General features: G+C 49.9%; 1 protein-coding gene and 1 long non-coding RNA gene across 3 annotated transcripts in view; one reads left to right on the top strand and one right to left on the bottom strand.

Moving 5' to 3' along the window:
* ds (dachsous cadherin-related 1) overlaps positions 1-20,005 on the top strand; it is a 200,729-nt gene that overhangs the window by 115,636 nt on the left and 65,088 nt on the right. The window lies entirely within an intron of this gene.
* Positions 1,495-20,005, bottom strand: part of LOC117601431 (uncharacterized) — a 58,757-nt gene continuing 40,246 nt past the window's right edge. Inside the window, exon 3 of one of the 2 annotated variants that reach the window (XR_004580705.1) lies at positions 1,495-1,553. This is a non-coding gene — a long non-coding RNA (uncharacterized LOC117601431). Of the gene's footprint in view, positions 1,554-12,606; positions 12,705-20,005 lie in introns of those variants that run through there. The other variant, XR_004580707.1, reaches the window with a different exon arrangement.

The following is a 20,005-nucleotide window of genomic DNA, read 5'->3' as shown; positions in this document are numbered from 1 at the left end:
CGATTCCTTCTGTTGCGTAAGGATTGGCAACCTTCGCGATCCACGAATCCGTTATGCAAGCTGCACCGGTTCAAACCTTCTTGTTCCGCCTATGAAAATCGCTTCGTGAGAAACCAGTTCCTCGTGCTTCAACGATTTTTAGAGCGTTCCCCATCACCGTCTTTGTTTCCTTGGGTGGCTGTGTTATTCAACCCTGGCACAACCAGCGAAGATGATTCGCAATCTTGCACCACTGACAGAACGTTGGTTAATCGTGCCTCTAATTATCCTGCTAAGAGGAATCACTCTTTCGTCTTGTTTCTTCTCGCGATTAATTGCTTTCTCTGATCGAGTATAGAATCTTGACCCACGCAACGCGCTCAATCACTCGATCGATGATTTTCAAAAACAATATTGCCCTATCCGTATAGAGCCGCTTCTGTCTTCGAAGCGAATACGATCGATACCATCTGCAAATCTTCGCCAATCTTCTCCTCTTTGTTTCTTTCTCTGTTCTCTTTGTTGTTCGCGTAGCAAAGAGTCCGTGATGGAGGGTGGGAGGCACGGAGAGAGGTAAACCGCATGTACCAGAAGGTATACGCGCAATGGAGCCCAGAGAATGAGATATCGGACACTGACCCGCGCAACGTACTGCTCGACTACGGTTCCTTACAGAGAATACATCATTTACTCTTTACTCGACCATTGTACGGGTTGCGGCGAACGACGAACGAGGTATTTCGATAAATATGGTACCCGTCGCGGATATTGTTTAGGGACGGTCACGACATAATCTACAGGCTGCGTTTTCAAGTTTTTCACCTTTTTTTTCTCTGGTTGAAAGATTTCAAGGAAACGCGATGAAGCGCAGATTTTGCGGTGAATTAAAATTGAAAACTTTGCTGGGAGGATCAGCGCGTGTATTGTAGAATCGGATCGAGCGAAGACGGTTAGGGTGGTTAGTAGGAAGAGGCTAGTCTCCGGTAGCTAGGTGGCCAGTTAGCGGGCAAGTGTCGTGTTTGCGTTGGCTCGTCGTAAACCTGCCGAGAAGAGGGAGCCCGGATAGCCACCGTGGAGGAGGCTGCGCCCATCTTCTCACCCTTCCTTCTTCTCCTTTTCCTCCTTCTCGTCCTTCTCGTCCTTCTCGTCCTCTTCCGTCTCGCATCCGTTCCGTGAGTCGATTGAATATCGTCCTTCTGACAGCGGCCTTTGCCGCTTCTCCAATACCGCGTGTTTTCATCGTGAAAAATTTACATTCCCCGTTGGCTTGCGTGCCGCTTAACGCGTCAAACTTTGAGCACCGGTTAACGAGCGCTTTTGTCGCTTGCTGCGCGACTCCTTTGCGATATCGCGAAACCGTCCAATTCGATCGGATCGTTTAACGTTCGAATTGACTGATCGACTGCTTAAATTCAGGGTGTGTATAACGTTATCTGCTTCCGTTTCCAACGAATCGCGAATCATGCTGGACAAACGAGAAACAGGTTTTCCATCAAGTATCTTCTGTATCCATCTCCCGACTCGTTTACGAGCACCTCTAGCAGATATCCCCTAGTGCGTCGAAACCATTGAAGCTGGAAAGTGTTAACATTCGATGTTAACAGGATGTAACGACGTTATATTTAACAATAAGACGAGTACCAAAGTGTAATACACCTGTAGTTAATACACCCTTAATCATTGCATTTATTAATAATTAATTACATACACTGCAATTTTTATAGAATTTAAGTTATTCAAAATAGAATGTAGAATTTTAGTTTAGAATTATATAGAATTTTAATTATTCAAAAAGAGACAAATTATCATGAAAAAAAAAAAAAAAAAAAAAATTGGCACCAAGGATTTGAACCGAGGACCTTCAGATTGCGAGTTATGTGTTTAACCACGGAGCGGATCCATGACTAGCAATCTGAAGGTCCTCGGTTCAAATCCTTGGTTCTTAAGAATTTTTTTTTTTTTTTTTTTGATAATTATTATGTAATAGTTATTCAAAAAGAGACAAGTTATCATTAAAAAGAAAAGAAAAATGTTGGGAACCAAGGATTTGAACCTTGGATCTCTAGATTGCGAGTTGTATGTGTGAGTTTGTCATACTGTAATTGTTACAATTAGCCGTCTGCCCCCAAAAGGGGGTATAGACGTGTTCAGCTCGACGAGCTCTACAAGCTGGCAAAGTTTCATTAATAAGTGAGTGTAACACTTGGGTAGTTCCCCTTGTTAGTTATCCAGAGGCAATGAAGGATATTTTTCGCAATCATGTCGAGTTTCGATCGCTCGATCGGCGCCCGTGAATTCTTCATAGGCGAATAATTAGCTGAACGTCGCGTCGCCGAAACTGGTTTTAATTCGTCGCCGGAGAAGGCGAGAAAAAGCGAAGGATCTTTCTTGCCAAGTAGACCTTTGATCGAGGTTCGGGCGGCAGACGCATTCCGCGGGAGAGAAGTATCCGGTACTCGAAAGTCACGGTACCGTGGACTCATGAAAGTCGATGAATCGACCGATTCGTACGAGAGTGTCGACATCTAAGACGTTACCATAGGGATGCTTTCTTAGTCCTTGCTCCCTGATGATTGTTTCATTTGAAATTCATATCCGACGCGTTTTCCGGACTTTGGATTCTAGACGATGATCGACTGTCGTCTTCGAGCGACGTTAAAGACTGTGGCCACGCAAGTCGGCCTTGACGTATTTTCTTGCTCTTGGCCGCATACTCGTTTTCGACCGCAAAAACCCTACTCGTTCGATCGTTCCTCCACTGACCCGACCTCCTTCGAACGATCCGGATCCATAAATCGATCGATTTTCTTGCGGCGAGTTTTCTTGCGTGCTTCGTAGCTCGAACGAAAAGAAAAAAAGAAAAAAGGAACAGGCACGGTATAGATTCGAGGTCGTTGATCCTAGGGTTCCTCTAGCACGAGCCAAGGTGTTAAAGAATAATAGAAGAAGGAAGGCAAGATGGCCCTGACAGGGCTGTTTTTGTATCGCGCTTGGTGCGCGCTCACCTACCAGCGCACAAAAGGGCGCCTGCTTGCGATAATCCTTTATCGTTCCCCCGACCTCGCTCGAATAATTCGTATTCATAAATGGTGGAGTCATTAGCGGGCTTGCCAGCAGTGGCGAAAAAGAAGCAACGAGAAGAAATGTTCGCCGGACGCGTTGAAGCGACTCTGACAAAGACGAATGTCGTCGATTCCGTTAAGTTTCGTCGACCGATCGGTCGTCGGATTCGATACTGGTAGTAAGCGCGGAAGCGTGGCGCGTAACGCGTGACAGTCACGGAGAACAAGCTCGTAAGTCGTGTTGCTGAAGCTGGAGCAGGAACAGGGTGTGCCGTGGTAGATGTTACGTAAGAGGAGATCGAAGGTTCTTCCTCATGGGTCTTCGGAGTTTCGCCTGCGTGGCGCGTAGTACGCTTCTCTCTGTGGCGTGGAAGGCGCGTCATAACTCAGAGACATCAGCGTTCCGTGATTACGAGTCATTAAGGGGCCGCGAACCGGTCGCTAGCAGCCAACCCTTTGTGCGTAGACACGGCCGTGTGTACGCAGGCACCGATACGCGGACGTTTCGAGATGGTAGTTTGCCCTCTCGTGGCTCGCGGTTCGCGGCTTAACTTTCGGTGCGTCACGCGGCGCGAACCTGGACCATCCGGTCGGAGCACGCGGCTCCAGCCGAGTCCCGTTCATATTTTAGCATCGCACGCCGCGGGTGTTCCTATCTTCTTCCCGTTTCTCGCTCGCTCTCCTCCACTTCCTGCTCCGATCCTCTCTATCCGCCTATTCCACCGCCTCTCAAGCCTCTTTCTCTTATTCCTCTACAGTTTACGAGGCTGCTGCCGCGGAGGCGGTTTCCGCACCTGTTACCTCTTTTATTAACGCGTTCTGGCGACCACCGAATTGCGATCGGAAGCCGAGTCGGCTCGTTTCACGTCGCGAACCAATTCACTTTCAAACTTTATGAAATTCGAAATTCCTTGCCAAACACTTGCGCTAACATACCTACTCTATCGTTTATTCTATCAGTGTAAACTAGGTTTTACCAATCAGTCTACTAGCAGGCTTTGCACGAAACCTTTTCTTCTTCTCCTCCACTTCCACCTCCGTCTCCATCTGTTCGTGCTTTCCTTCGCCATCCTCCACGCAGCAACCGGCATGTGCTGAATATTTATACGCGATATTCGAGGTTAGACAACGAGCTGCCCACGCGAGTCCGTGTCTCGCCTTTCGAACTGGCTGCTCGATGAAATAAAAGGGGACGTTCGAAACGATTCTCCATTCGATCCACGGGATTTTCTGACTAATGGGGCAATCTGTAAAGTCGCGTGAAACGCGGCTGAAACTTTCCGCATCGACGGGAATAACCGCGCGTTGATGCGCGCAAGAAAATATTTACGCGCATCCGTGGCCAGGCCAGTGGCGCAAGAAACCAGCAGGCCGCGACATCCTCCTCCTGCAGGACTCTGCCTAATGTCTGCCTCGCATGAAAGACCGAGCTTTTCGCGCGAGTTACGATACGAGGCAAAGAGTATCCTTCCCCCGTATCATTTGCCGTACGTTCGGTGAACGCGAAAAAACTAGCCGAGATTTATTAACCTTTAACGAATTATTCTTCACTCTGTACTCTTTGAAGAGAGAGAGAAAAAAAAAGAAAGCACCATAGGTATATACGCCAATTACGATAAATCCAACGAGTTTTTAGCGCGTTTCTGGTCGCGAACGAAATCGCAAGATAAAACGAAAGGGAAGAAGACAAGGAACTTTCCGATTGCTTGATCGCAAACTAACACGACGCAGCTTCAGTTTTTCTGACCGCGAGCAGACGAGCGGAACAGATATCCAAGTTGGACGAGCAGACATACCAGTTCAAGGGGTTAATAGCCCCTGGTTGCGACGGTGCGAATGGCTTATAAGATTCTCGCGTGTCCGATACGGTCGCTTAACGTTCTTCGATAGGGCGTTCGTTGGCCACTGCTCGACTCCTCGTCGGATTCGTGAGATCCAGCAGACCGGGAAAGCCAGTGGAATCGCGAGCATGGTTCGACTTCTCTCTGTTATTTATAACGCGCAAAGAGTACCGAAACAGCGACGCGTTAGGGTGGTTTTTGTCAATTCGCAGCACGGTTCGAGTCGAGATAAAAGCCTCGTCCTGCGGCCGGGCCTGCGACACCTTGCCCCTCTGCAGTAGCGGCTTCGCGAAATTCACAAAAACCATGGAGACTCCGGCTGCGGACAATCTCGCGTTTATGGCAACGAACGAGGTGTGCTCGTATCCGGAGATTCGTTCGTTGGTGGAGGACGATCCAGAGGACGTCCCTGAACTCGCAGCAAGTCGCGGCAAAGGAAGAGGCGAGGAGGGAAAAAAGGGGATGGCGAAAGAGCGCGGATATTATTTGCCATTAAAGCGAGGGACAATTTAAAAGCTATTACTATTACTCACGGCCTTCGTGTGTACCCGGTCCGTTCGCTGACCGACCGACCGACCGTTTCGAGGCTTCACGGTTTTCTGCTGTCCAAGAGCTGTTTCTTCGTTTCTTCGTTTCTTCGGGAAGCGGGGATCGTTTTGCGTGACCGAGCGCGTTTCGTCGTACCTCCTTCTTCGCGTCCATTCCCGTCGCTCGATTTTCACGGAGTTACGCGGTCTCGCGACCTCGTGCCGCTCGAGAAGAGGGAAACAAATTACCAAACGGAGCTGCGTAAACGAGTCCCGTCGAGGTATTCGCTCTAGGTATTCCGTTGATCTAACTTTAATGCCCTCGCTTGCCTCTTGAACTTTAATGCTCCTCTAATGCTGAACGCGCCGAGTGAAATTCTTTGCGCCGGCCAGGCTCGAACACGATGGTTGCTCATGGCCCGATGCCGGAATTCCAGGCGGTGATGATCGTGGATGGAACGTAGGATCGCGGTAACGGCAGCTCAGCTAGCGTTACCGTCCGCGCGAAAAGCGAAGCAACAAAAGCTACCGGCTACCGGTCTCGGTCTCGGTCTTGGTCTCGCTCGGAGAAAGAGAGAGAGAGAGAGTGGAGTCGGGTGTGTGCACGACCTCCAGCATCCCGTTCGAGAGCTCAAGCCGAGAGAGCCGAAGCTCTTGAATTCCTCGACCTAAAGATTAACCAGTTAACCGACACATTTTTCGATCGAAACCACTTCCTAGCACTCGAATAACCGACCATCAGCCTTCATGAGCAACGCTCCAACGTTTTTCTTTTGCGAGCACCCTTAGCGGTAACGAACGGCAAAAAAATAAAGAACAAATTAATTCGTTTTGCCCGGTGAAGAAGCGCGTCCCAACAACGAATTAACTCGTCTTTGTCGGTTAATGGATTGAGATCGAGCAGCGGAGAAAAGTCGAGCAGAAAGATGTTGCGAAAGAGGAAGAGCGAGAAAGGACGGTAAGAAATCGGTAAGACGAAGAAAGGGTAGAGGTAGGCGTGAAAAGCAAGAAGGAGGAAGGGAAGAAAAAGTCTCTTGCGAGGCTGTGGCTCGTTAGTCTCGAATCCCCGAATAATGGCGCCGGTCCATTAAACAAACAGCAATTTCGGGTACTTGGACTCGTGGCGAAATCATTGGGGGAACGGTCGGCGGGAACCGTTAACGCGTCGTCTCGGTGAGTACGCGGCAAAAGCGGTCTGTAATTCCGGCCGAAACAATTAGCTCGTTCGCAAATGATTCTCCGAATGCGTGCACGTCTGCGCAGGCCGCAGGAAATTGCTTTGCGACTTGTAACCTCGATTGTCCTGCTCCTCTCGAATCTTCCATTTTTCCTTCTTATTCTCCTGATTCGCGGACTGCGATTCTGGAATCGAAGCAATTTTCTTGGACAGTCGTACGTTCCCTTCGCACCACTTTCGATCGAACAGCTAATACTCCTCTACTTTCAAGGAGACGCTGTTGATCGTTTCAAAGAACTTTCAGACAAAGATTCGCCCCGAACGAACCGAGTTTCTCGATCTCGGATGATTCCAGCGATTCGTCGTCGCGTTTTTGCGGGAACAAGCAGCAGCAGCAGCAGCAGCAGCATCAGAAGAAGAAGAAGAAGAAGAAGAAGAAGGTGAACGAAGGGAGAGACGATGGGGAGGCGGTTGTAGAGGACCGGCAATGCTTTCTTTATCGCAGTCCCCCGTCTGCGTCTTCCGTTTCGACTCGGCCGCAATAATTAGGCGTAGCTCTTTCGAGGGTGCGGCGATCCGCGTTCACGATATTCCTGTCAGCGTGCAACAAACTGGCCTCGTAGAAACTGGACGATTCTCGAGACAAACGGTCGATAGGCAATTAATCTCGCCTCTCCACCCTTTTCGCCTTCTCTGTCTTACTTTGCCGGATAGCATCGTTCCGCGTAAGCAGCATGAAAAATTCTTGCCGTATACCAACGTCCAATTTCGGAGCGATATCTTAAGTTGTTGTTCGAGTTTTTCGACTGAATTTGCGCAAGTACCTTTGATAAAGGATAACTAGTAAATAACGTTCACTCTTTTATATGGAGTTGGGGTACGACGACCAATTCGCGTTTGGAAATCAACGATGGCCTGCTCACGAATTAATTAACGGGACGGTGGAGAGGCGGTCCAGATGCAAGATCGAGAGCCACGGGGGCGAAAGGATCGCATGTGCGAACAGGTGCAATGCAGCTCTGACCGTTCCGCGATCCGGTGGATCTTGCGTTCCCGATCGTCCGTGTACCGCCTACGGTGCCGGATTATGGAACGATATCGCTGAAACGATGGAGATCGAGTTCTCTCGATCCTCGATCGACCCAGCCCGTGCGGCGTGGCGGCCTGGTGAGCGTTGCGTGTTTCGATAGCAACCGATCGAGGGGAGAATTCGCAGGAGTTCGTCTCGTCGGTTGGCTCGATCGTTAGCGAGAAGAGTAGGAAGGCGTTTCCGGTGAAATAAATTTGTCAGACAGTTTCCTTCGCGTCGCATCGTACTCGAAGCGAGTAGAAATTCCTCCTACGTTCGATTCACCTGTAGATTTGAATGAATTCTCGAAGGACGAGTTGATTTTCAACTGTGTGAGATTTCATCGGCGATTAACGGATTCGCGGATTCGATGGTGAATCGTAAGGGAAACTCCAAGTCAGCCATTCATCGGCTACCATGTGTGGTCAAAGAGACTCGCGCCGGTGAAGCGGTGCACGCTCGCTGCATAAGGATAGATCCTTTTAAATTTTAAATAATCACCAGTAACGGGCATTTTTCCGATAAACTGACGTGGAATTTTCATTGACGCGTCGCAAGTTACCGCGAGGTGCCGTTTCACGCGGTATGTAAGAGGCGTTTCGTTCGAGGCCTCGAAGAAAAGGACTTAATCGTTCGGATTCATTAAGCGCATCATTGCCGTATTCGCTTTGTGGCTGATCTATCCGTTAATCGTCATTCAACGCGCGTAGCTCGGCGACGATGAAAAGTATCAACGCGCATCGAAACGCTTCGTCATGCAACCATAGTCCCAGCACCGCCGTGTTCCTTGACTGTCAATCGATCAATACGAATGACCTCTCGCTCATCGTGTGTCAATCGTGTAATCTATAGTCTTGTCGCGAATCAACGACTCCTGATTATTAACCAGTAGCGCTATTGTTCTCAATTTGTTCGATCGATCATTAATTCAGCGATCCGAGGTGATCGGTGCTACGAGTTCGATTTAGCTAAATACCTGACAAAAATATGAAAAACATTGCTGCTTAATGTCCTTGATAATCTGTATCTATTATTCCGTGTCCGACTATTCGTTGATATTTCCACTGTGTAGATACCAACGAGTCTGCAATTTCCTCCTGTGTTCTTTGTTGGCACCGCAGCTAATCCTAGCATGTAGTTTCATTAGCGTAGAACTAAGATAACGAGCGGGTAACGGTGCAGATAAACGGATCGAACAAGGGTTGTTACAATCGTGCTGGAATCCGCAAAAAGGTTTCGAGTCGCGTATTTCGATGGAAGACGATAGGATACCGATGGCGGTGCTCTGAATAGCGCAAAAACGCTTCGACGAATCGGGTACACGACCGGAGTAAAACTGACGCCCAACGAGCCGCGATTAAACTTACCTTTCATCGAGGATAATTAAACGAATCGTCGCGATTCACGAAACGATACGTAAGTACCACGCGTCGCGTCTGTTTTCTCGCGGCTTTCGCTGGTAATTAACACGACTGCTTCTTCCGTTAATTCCAAAGTGTACCAAAGGACGGAAAGGCTTTATTCGGGAGGGAAAAAGCTGGGAGAATGATTTCGCGGAACGGTGTATCGATGCGCTGGATCTTCGTGCTTGACCATCGTGAGACGCCAGCTGCATAAATTAATTACCGAGGCGGAATTCTAGTGTTCAACGAGTTACTTCGTGATTAGAGAATCGGTCGGGTTTAATCGACCGGGTCAGTGGATTTAAATGTGCTCCAAGTACACTTTAATTACAACCCTTTCACTGCTGGGTCCGTTGTGTGTCGTGATTGCGAGTCGATCGTTGAAACTTGATAAATAATTTGTTCGCTACAATAGTACCTCGATATTCGTGCAATTAAGAGTAAGTTCTATTCATCCAATCACGTATTCCAAAAAACCTGAACAGCAGTGATTCTCGCATGGTAGTAATCATCGAGAGAGAGAGAGAGAGAGAAAGAAAGAGGGAAATCTGCTGCAAGTAACAGGCGACTTTGTCGTTCGATTTTTTCGTCGGTCTGCGCGAGATTCACGAGATGCACGATCGGTGGGTTTCTGTGAAATATCACCGACCTGGATTTGCATACAGCAAACGTGGAGAAAGGTGCGATTTCCATCGTTCCTCTCGCCCGGATACTTTGGCTGCGGCGAAAAGAAGAGAAAGCTCGGAGAAGGATCGAGTTTCGTCGTGGAATTCGTAAATCAGAAACATTTTCGCGCCTAAAATGAAATAAGTTTTCTCGGGGTGGAATAAAGAGAGAATCGCGGCGATTTCTCAGGAGACGAGTAGATGGCCCGATGGTAGAAAGGTTGGAATCTAAAGACGGGAGGAATAGAAGACGCGGAATAGGCGGAACGAAAAGGAGAAGGACCGTGGGTGCCCGCCTCCGCTGACTGCTCTGTTCGGGCCGGTGTGCGCCAGCCCGGAGGTTTTACATTCCGCGAGGATTTATCGTAGGAAAGAACGTGTTCGCCGGTGTAGAAGCAGCGTCATGAAGGGGACCGTGATCTGACTACATCTCTTATGCGCGCTATATATCAGCGTGCCGGCAGGCAAGAAGGAGAAGGCCAGGAAGAGAAGAGGTAACTACGCCGCGGTGAGTCTTGTGCCCTGGCCACGAAGAGACACGTAGCTACGTCTGTATACATAGGTAGGTACGTGGCAGGCCGAGCGTATACACCGGATAAAGGTAGACGCACCGGTAGGGATCGCAGAGAAGTTCCTCTTTCCGCTTCGTCTCGGAGAGCAGCAGCGGTGGAAAGAACCGCTGAGATTTTCGTATTATTTCTGGGAATTCTTCGAGCGATCGTCCTAGAGATACCGGGACCGGGACTCTCGGTGCCCTTTTTCCTTCCATCTTGGTCGAAGGATCCGAGATGGACGGCGGAAAGAGTAAGAGGGTAAGAGAGAAGAGAGGCAAGGAGAAGTAAAGTTCGTTGTAATCGAGATGACTCGTGGCTTCGCGAGCCTGACGAGGCTCACCGCGAGCGACCTTTCTTTCCTCGGAGTTCTTAAAAGGCCGACAAGCGAGCAGCGGTTTCTTGAGTTTTTCGAGCTCAGCTCGAAGACGTTGCACGCGTGCTTTTTGTTCAGCTAGACGGGGACTAGACGGGAGTAGAAACGGAAAAGGAACGATTAAAGATCGCTCGTTCGATTGCCGTTCGTAAATCGAGGATCACGGGTGGCACGAGTGGAACGACTTCCGCCTCCGTATACCGAGGAGAGCGGGGCCGTGTTGAAGGCTGGTCAGTTTTGATGGGATGAATCGGGTGAAAAGGAGATAAACCGATCCGATTACCAGAGAGCTTGTCCATCAGGGATTAGGCTGCCTACGAGAGCGTACCTTTCGAACCATCTTTTCTCTTCGGTTTGATTCTCAAGCATTTCCGCTTGCTACAACAAACACCTTTCTAACTGTTCGTTCCCGCTTGTCGTCGATGAAACTTTCGCGGCGAGTGACGCGGCACGACGTAATTAAACGACCTCGCATTATCCGCCAGTTAACTCGAACGTCGTAGGAGACACCTGTTTTTTGCACCAGACCTGGCTGAAGACCAAGCGCCAAGGAATCTCTCCACCTTCTTTCATTCTCTCGCCGTTTGCCCGTTTTTCTGACCCCCCTTGGCTCGCTCTCTTCTTCCACCGGGTTGCGCGTTGCTTTTTCTCTTCTTCTTCTTCTTCTTCGTCTTCTTCTTCTTCAGCCAGCCATGGTCGAGGCTGCCGTTCCATAGCCGTAAACCTAAGCTTAATTACCAATTAGACGTAGCGCGGAGGCACGCTTTCGCCCGGGTAAAATCGATTAGTGGCATGGGACACGACGAACATCGCCGCGTTCTCCTTGCGGGTTCAGCCTCTTGAACTACTCGCACCAATTTACCAGCACACACGAGTGCGAGTTCCGAAGCTAACGTGGTAACCCTATCGTCGTTACCAACGGGCTTATGCAAATCTCCAAGAATCGTAAGCACGGTACACCCTCTTCCCTGTCGCAAACCCAATTTTCTTCCTTATCTAAGCCTTTTCTAAGAAAGCTGGGCAGGGATAGTATTCGTGGAGCTGTTTTTCTTTTTTTTTTATCATTTTTATTTCGGTGTCGTGACGATTGCCGCGTGAGAAACGAGGACCACAGGGACAAGTTATTCGGGAAAGAGGTAATTAATACGTTTCAACGTTGCTTTCGAGTACAGATCAGCCGTGGAAGATAAACGAACGTGAAAGTGGACCGAGTTTTATTGCCGCGCGCCGTTTTTCGGCGGGGGTTTTAGTTTTCGGTGACAGGAGGAGTATCCAGTGTCCGGTCAGTAACGGCGTGGCGGCATGGCGGCGCGGCATATCCCTCGTGTGCATCGGCACACGGTGCATGTGCATGTCGATGCTCGCAGGTAACACAGGAACTCCTGGGCCCGGGTATCAATTTATGCGGTGCAACATTGTCGGAACGCGCTTGGCCCCGGGCCTGGACCCTCGTCCCTCTGCTGTCGGTGGGGCAAGGGGATCGGCCACACGGAGAAACCCTGTATTCGAGGAGAGCGCCTTGTAAGACCGTGTTGGAGGTCAACGATAATTCAGGCAGGAGAATACCAGACCGGTTAACTTTCGAGCTGAAAGAACTCCGTTTAAAATTATACTCGTTCGATTCGAGCACGGCTCCCTCTATTCCTCTTTTTCTTATTCCCCTAGTTTTCTTTTCTTCTTCTTTTCTCTTGCCTCGCTTTTTCTTCGTCTTCGTCTTCGTCTTTATCTTCTTCTTCTTTAACTTCGCTTTCTTTTCATTTTTATTTTCACTTCCTTCTTCCTTTTTCCTCTACCATTTCGAAAAGGTGTCGTCCACCGTGGATCAATGTACACTCTCGTACACACTGACAGATTCTACGTTAGCCGTGTGCTGCATCTTGATTAATTTCCTTCGATCCGGCTGGATGGGCGGCGGCGTGGCGGAGTGATGTACGTGAAGAAAAAAACGTTCCTTCGGTTGTCTTGTGTCAGTGGAGGTTGTTGTTTTTTAGACGGTCAGCGTTTTGGGTCTATCGATCACGCGTCGATGCACCGTCCACGCAATTCTATCTCTTCTAAGAAAATCAATTTTGCCAGTGGTTAGTTTTGTCACAGTTTGAAAGTGGATTGGCGCGAACGGCCGATCGTTGGAGAATTGGAGAGGAAGATAGAGGGCGGACGAACGGTGGGTGACGGGAGCATGTACGCGCGAACGCGTACTCCTCTGCTCGAGACTCAATTTGTCAACGAGGATACGTGGTTTTGTTCCACGAACCGGATTCCGTTTCGATGTACGCGCGACGCGACGGAGCAAAACACAGCCGACCGGGCACCCGCCTCGGCACGCTCGCCCGATTATCCAGCTCCAGCTTCGCCAAGACCCTCTTTCTCTTCCTCTTCCTCCTAGTCGCTCCGGAGTCTTTGTTTTTTCCTTTCCACCGCGTTCTTCTCTTACTTCTTCCTTCGTTCGAACGAAAGCCCCAGAAGTGGTAGTAGTAATAGCGGTGGTGGTGGTGGTATCCCGCCGAATTAGCCATAGCGATTCGAAGACGTGCCAATGAATATTCGATGCCGAAGAACGTCGTCCGACGAAGAAGCCGCGTAGATGCCAGCTTGGCGCGCGCGTTTTTTAACCGCTTCGAAACGGCTTTGAACGCAACGGTACTCGGCTCGTAAAAGCCGGCGCGAAAGTCGTAGGAAAGAATCTTGCGAGCGTAACCTGGCCAATAACTGCAGCGAAACGGCGCGGTTCGAAGCAGAGCGAAGAGGAACGTCGTCACACTCGTTTCAGGGTCCTCGAAATTTTAAACAACGACACCGTCCACGAGGACGAGGACGAGGACGGGCAAAATTTCGCGACGAAGAGCAACAGGGTGGCAAGGAGGGAGAGCGAGAGGATGAGATTCGGGGAGAAGAGAAACAGCCTCTTTGGGCGATTAAACAACTTAGGGACCGCGGGCAAGCAAAGGCGCCGCCTCGTGGACGACGCTGGAATGATTAAATAAATTAGTTGCTCGACAAAGAAGGGCAGCACCGGGATGACTGGATGGGATCCGTACGAGGGTAATCCCCGTTGAATTCCTCCTAATTATGCACGCTTTACCACCATGGCTACCGGGCCGCGAGGAGCGGAGGGAAGCAGAGCGCGCCGTAAAGGAGCGAAAGACGACGCGACGCGACGCGACGGGATGGGATGGCATCGCATCGCATCGCATGGCATGGCATGGCATGGCATGGGATGGGATGAACAAGAAGAAGAGAAAAGAGGTAGAAGCGGTGTAAGACGAGGAGAAGGCGATATTCCTTTTCTCTTTGCAGCATCTCCGTTCGTTCGTAGCGTGCATCCCGTTCTACCGCGAGGTGCTGCAGTTCTACCGTCGGCCGTTTTACTTACAAATTCAATAAGCATATATCATATTTAATGCACGCCCTGAGCCGGGAATGTTTCGACCGCCCTGGACCACCTTCCTCTTTCTCCGCCAATCTCTTCCTGCTCCCTCTTTCATCCTTTCTCTTTCGCACTCGTTTCTCGCGGACAAATCCGTTCGCGGTCGATCCGTCGCGGAAGGATTTCGCGGCGACGGGACGCGATCGAGGAGAATCGATTCCGCGTGGTTGAAAAATCGCTTCGCGAGATATACCGTTTACGAGCGTACCCTCTTGCTACCTGGACCTCACGCGTCGTCGATACGCGAAATCTTTGACGACGATTAACGTCGATCGGTGGCAAGAGTCGACATCCTCGTCGATTCCATCCGGTATCCGGTCGTTGGTTGTGTCGGTCGAAAAGTATTATCGCGGACGCGTACAGGTCAGAGCTTATCTTGCGTACGGCGTGTTTTATTACCCGGAACCAATTACACCCTTGCTCTGATTGTCAGCGCGGTCCACGCCGATGTCAGCCACCGCGGTGCACCGGGCACGGACCGTTAGTATTCTTCGGTGGCCCTTGCCAGAGGTCTCCGTTCTACCGACACCTCCGTGTACGCGCTCGATATACACGGCTGTGCACGCGCGGTCAACATGCCGGTGTACATGCGCGAGTCAGCCAGCGGACAAGCGGCGACGAGCGAGATCGCTGCCCCGGCGAAACGGAGAACAGAGAGAAACGGAATACACACGCAACACGCAACACGCTCGAGATCGTAACGCGCGTTACCCAGTCCGCTGGACGTTCGATAGAGAACGAGATAGCGGCACGTCGTACGGTGGGAGGCCACCTATCGGGACGTATCTACTAATTAATTTATACAGGCTCTTTCGAGCGGCTCGCATTAATAGAAACAGCGACGGAGGAAAAAAAGAGCAGACGAGAGTCCAGTCCGCTTCTATTCACGTTCTGGTCGAATCGGGCCGGCTTGGCCCGGCCTGGCCCGGTAGGGAAGGCCACCGAATTCGACGTTTCATTTGCATTCGAGATTCCTGGCATCATCCTCCTCGTCGTCGAGGGGTCAGAGGATCGAACTGGAAGAAGAAAGAGGGGGAGTTTGCGTTTGCGCGCGGCAAATCGACGAAAAGGGCGTTAATATTATTTATAACGATAATTAAGTACAGCCACGGGCGATGAACGGCACTGGAATGCTCTCTCGCGTCCGGTGGTGCCCTGCACCACGGGAGGCCATAAAATATCTTTAATGCCTTTCCGATTCAAATTTGCCCCTTAATGGCTGTAATAGTCATCGGTACCGACGACCAGCGCGGTGCGGCGCGTCGAATCGACCCTCTGCACCTGTACCCCACCGTCCAGCGAGCGTGGGTGCGCCGTGGCCGATTCACTCGCGATATCCACCGACCGACCAGATTAAGACCTCCCCTGTTACCTTCTACATCCGCGACCCCGGTTCTCTCCTCCATCGCGAGTGTACCCGTTTAAGAAATAATACGCGCTCATAAAATACGATTAGCCTTCCCGATGATTGGGCCTCGACGTAATTAGCCACCGGCCGAGATTGCGAGTCAGATGTAGGTACTGAGAAGAAGGCGTAAAGACGAAGAAAAAAATGTGTTAAGAGCTTCGGGAGACGAGACATAATCCGGAACGATCCGAAGTCATGATCGACCGGTGGAAATTGAACGTTCCCGTCCGACGGCGTTCCACCGCGTACCATTTCAAGGACACTCGTCACCCTGGAATCCAGAACCCGTGGAACAGCGCGCGACTTTTTCCTTACCTTCGGTGTACCATCCATGAGGGATGCAAGGGGGAAAACTGTGAAACGATTAGGTGGGAAAAAGCGAATTGTGAGGGCACGTAGAGGACCGTTCGAACGGGTTACGTAAGCATGATCGTGGAACAGCCGTGAAAATAGTCCACTCTCGCGTTCCCTTAATGATCGACTCGCGTCGTCGCAATCGCTAATGCGCCGGCCAAGAAATACGATTACTTTCTCGGTACAATATATTCCCCTTTAGCGCGAACTGCCGTGCGCGATAAATACGTCGTATCCGAGGATTCTCGCGTTACCTCTCGGGAATAAAAAGGGGCACCAGCGAGGCCTGGACCGACCGAAAAATATAGTCTCTGCAAATACAGATCTAATAACTTGTCCGTTCACGTGGCGCGAAAGAAACTTTCCAAAGCGATTTACGGCGAAATTTACCGGTATGTCGGGCACCGCTGCATAATTCATGGCGGCCTGGGTGCCGACCCCATCCATTTCGTCCGCGACTCTGCGTCCACTGGCGAACGACCAGTTCGCAGAAAGCATTCGATCGAGAGAGAAAGTGGTCCGTGGCTCGATGCCACCTTCTTAGAACGCGATACACCGATCGCGTTATCTTCTCGATAACCCGTGAAAGATGTTTTTTTTTTTATTACCAGCTAGGATTCTACGGACGTCGTCGACGTCCTAGGAAAGGGACGCGTTGGAAAGTGGGCGGATGAGCGACACTGCTTTCAATAAGGCAAGAACACGGCTCTGTAAACCGCAAGTCATGTTGCTTCATTACGCCGCCCCACGCGAGAGTAAGATGAAACTTGGAAACTAACGTAAGCCCCACGGATGGGACCCGCCTCGTGCGTACGCGGCCGACTCGATACGCCTCTAATTCCGCCTAACCTTCTCCTTTCTTCCTTTCTCCACCTTTTCCCTGTCTCTCTGTCTTCTCGCGAGGAACACCGTCGGATATTCCACGGAGCCGCTGTAAATTCTTGCAGCAATTGCATTTACCTGTACCGGGCCGTAACGACCGTTAATTAAAGCCGCGTATTTTTACGCGCGTATAACTGAACATTGCGTAATCCTCCTACGCGAACAGTCTCCATCCGCTTCGGTCGATTTGGTCGGCATCGCCGTATTTAGAAGCTAAAAGGGATAGGATAATTCATTGGAATCTCCTATCTGGTGGTGGATGCGCTTGAAATGCATTAAAACAAGCGAGAGAACCAAGACGATTCTCGGGGCTTTCGTTACGAGGTTAACCTCGGGAAAGAAGTGTCCCTTTGGTCGTTCGCTTTTGACTGTAGCCGATTCAATTGGTGAGAGTAGCGGGAAAGCAATCATAAGAGTGCGATTAAACGCGAGAAGGAATCATGTGGTTACGAACGCTTGTCTAAGATGAGTTAGAATCGAATGGCGGTTACGCCGCAAGCCGGTACGGCTAATTGGAATTTAGTGATCGTAAGTCGTGGCGGAGGCTGTGGTGTCGGCGATGTCGGCGACGGCGGCTGCGGCGCCGAGTGCCGGTGACCTCGTGGAATCGCAATTTTCAGATTGCTCCTGACATCTGTTCCCTGGGAAGAACGTTGATGGGAACGCGAAACGCGAAACGCGAAACCAGGCGGGACGGGACGGTGATCGATAATCGTCCTTTCAAAACGACGACCCAGCTTGTCCAATCGAGCGCATGCTCGTAATTTTGTGAACATTTTCGATGTACAATACACGTAAGTGGACGCGTGTAATATATCAGGTAAGGCGAAAGGCGATTAATCATCGTGAGGATTAACTTTGAAATTCGGTGCCGATCGTGGCTGGTCCGGATCTCGGTAATATCGTGACAGAGAATTCGCGAATGCGGGATTCGGGCTGCGTACTGGCGAGGAGGATTCACGAGGCTTGGACGTATACGTGCTCGCTCACCGGCCGACGATAGCAATCTACATCCTTAATTCCGCAGGTTGTCGTGGCCGTGCCGGATCGTAAAGTCGAAACGTCAAAATGCACACCGGTTGCCCGGTGCACGCCCACCCACGTACCCGCCGCTCACGTACACGGAAGCAGACGCGCTCCATCCTTTCCTCTACTTCTCGATATTTCTCTCGACAATCCTGGCTGACCGATAAATTCCGTCCGAGATCGAATGATTAATCACGGTTGAAAAAGAAGCGAAACTTTCCTGACACGGGACAAGTGTTTTCTCAATATTTTACCGTATTCTTTACAAAACGTAGAGTAAAGTTAATTACATCTATTGGAGTTTTATTGGAGGGTCGAGGACCGTTCGAAGGCCCCTAACTCCTCCTAATAGGATCGACCGTTGACTTCGGGAACCTTGATGAAATCCAACATAAAAGTTAGTCCGAGTGTTCGGTTAGGTATATTAGATTCGTGGCGCCGCGTCGCGACGCGGCAGTTTAAGCTCTCCTTTTAAGTTACCAAAGAAATGATGTATTATGTTTTAGTCATAACCGCAGAGAAAGGGTTAAGAACAACGAAAATTCTTTCCATTCTATTTCGAGGGCCAATTATTCGACTCGGCGAGTTTCAGCCACATCCGTTTCGAGCGGGTAGCCGCGTATTGTAACTCGTTCGTCTCGCCGTGATTTCAGGACGGATCGATTTTGTCGGCCGCAAAAACGATCGGTGCACCGCGATTGCGAGAGGAACGCTGCGCTGGAAAGAGAACGGATTACGTGCGTGCACTATTACCCGCGAAATTACGTTTTATCAACTTCTTGCGTTTACACCTCGTTTCCTGCCCTCTCCTTTCTTGTCGTTCCATTCAATTATTAGAAAATCTGAAATGTCTCGAGCGCAAACTTTTCCCCGGTTCGTTTTCGGATGGATAGTTGCAAGACGTTCTACTGACAGCCAGAAATGGAATAAGAAGATGGAAAGACGAGACGGAAGGAATGGTAAGAAGCAGTAAAGACGCTGCATCGATGAAAAACTGGGGCTGACATGTTAACGGGCAACAAGAAGTCGACTTTATTGGCCGTAAACGCAGCAATCTCTATGCCGGTCTTATCCTAGTCTGGTCTGATGCACTCTCTGCACAACCGACAGCAAAATCTCTTTCTTCCCTTCTCCTTGTCTCTTCCCTTCACCTTTTTTCTCCTTTCTTCAAACCTATACGAGTCGGTTTTCTTGCGATTTCGAGGCAAACCGAGAAGAAGAAGAAGAAGAAAAATGACGGACGGAATGTCGATCCAACGCAGAATAGAATAACCACCGAGTAATCCTTTCCTTTTTTTCTTCCCTCCTTAATCAGGAATGTTCAGCTTGCAGTTAAGCAAACGGAATCCTTTATTACAGAAATTCCTTGCACGTTCGTCAATGAGACTCGAAGCTGATTATCGCTAGAAGCCGAGCGTTCTTGCCACTTTCCCGCGTTCCCGCGGTGCCCAGTAGATCCTCGAGAAGCTACGACATTAATCCTTCGGATAGTTAGCCGAGCACGAACGAGAGATCTTAATGGCGTTGAAAGTATCAAGCTTGCGGGATAGATTGAAATTTACACGGGAAAATTAGCGTGGACAAATACCCTGACAATTGCCTCGATAAAATAACCTCCAAGATCGCCGAGAGTTGATTGGCGCAGTAGAAACAAACGTAACTGGTAAGACACGCGCTACGCCCCGTGTTTAATTATTACACATATTAAGCAATCATTTTGAATTACCAGCGTAATCGGAGTTTTGTTTAAATTCATGTTTAAATTCGAAAAATCTAAACTCACAGCCACGCGTTCGTATTTCAGAGGATGTTAATGCGAAACGGGCTGCTGATTGTACGCGTGTAAAGCGCGTACAGAAGGTTGGTGGAAGGTGAGAGAAGGGAAGACTGTATCGAGTTTTCTCTCCTCTCTCCGTTGTCAGACTTTTCTTTTTCTCGGTTGCAACAAGATCGCGCGTCGAGCACGCGGTGACTTTTCGTATCTGTACTCGCCTCGAGAAACATCTGTTTGACTCGCGGTGTTATCGCGTTCCGTGAAAAACCGGTTGCGGCACACCAATTTCGGTTATCCCTGTTTCTCGAACCCGCAGGAACCGATCTCTGTTTCAGCTCGATTATTCGGTTCCCTCGTCTATGAAAACTAGAACGTTATACGAGACAGCGAGGCGAACTGGAGGGTCGCAAACTGAATTAAAAATTTAACGGATGCCTGGTGCTAACTGTGCTCGATCTTCGCGTTATCCCCGAAGAATGCACCT

The sequence above is a fragment of the Osmia lignaria genome, chromosome 6 (assembly GCF_051020975.1).
Source record: "Osmia lignaria lignaria isolate PbOS001 chromosome 6, iyOsmLign1, whole genome shotgun sequence".
NCBI lineage: Eukaryota > Metazoa > Arthropoda > Insecta > Hymenoptera > Megachilidae > Osmia > Osmia lignaria.
This window is presented reverse-complemented; position numbering and strand designations above follow the sequence as displayed.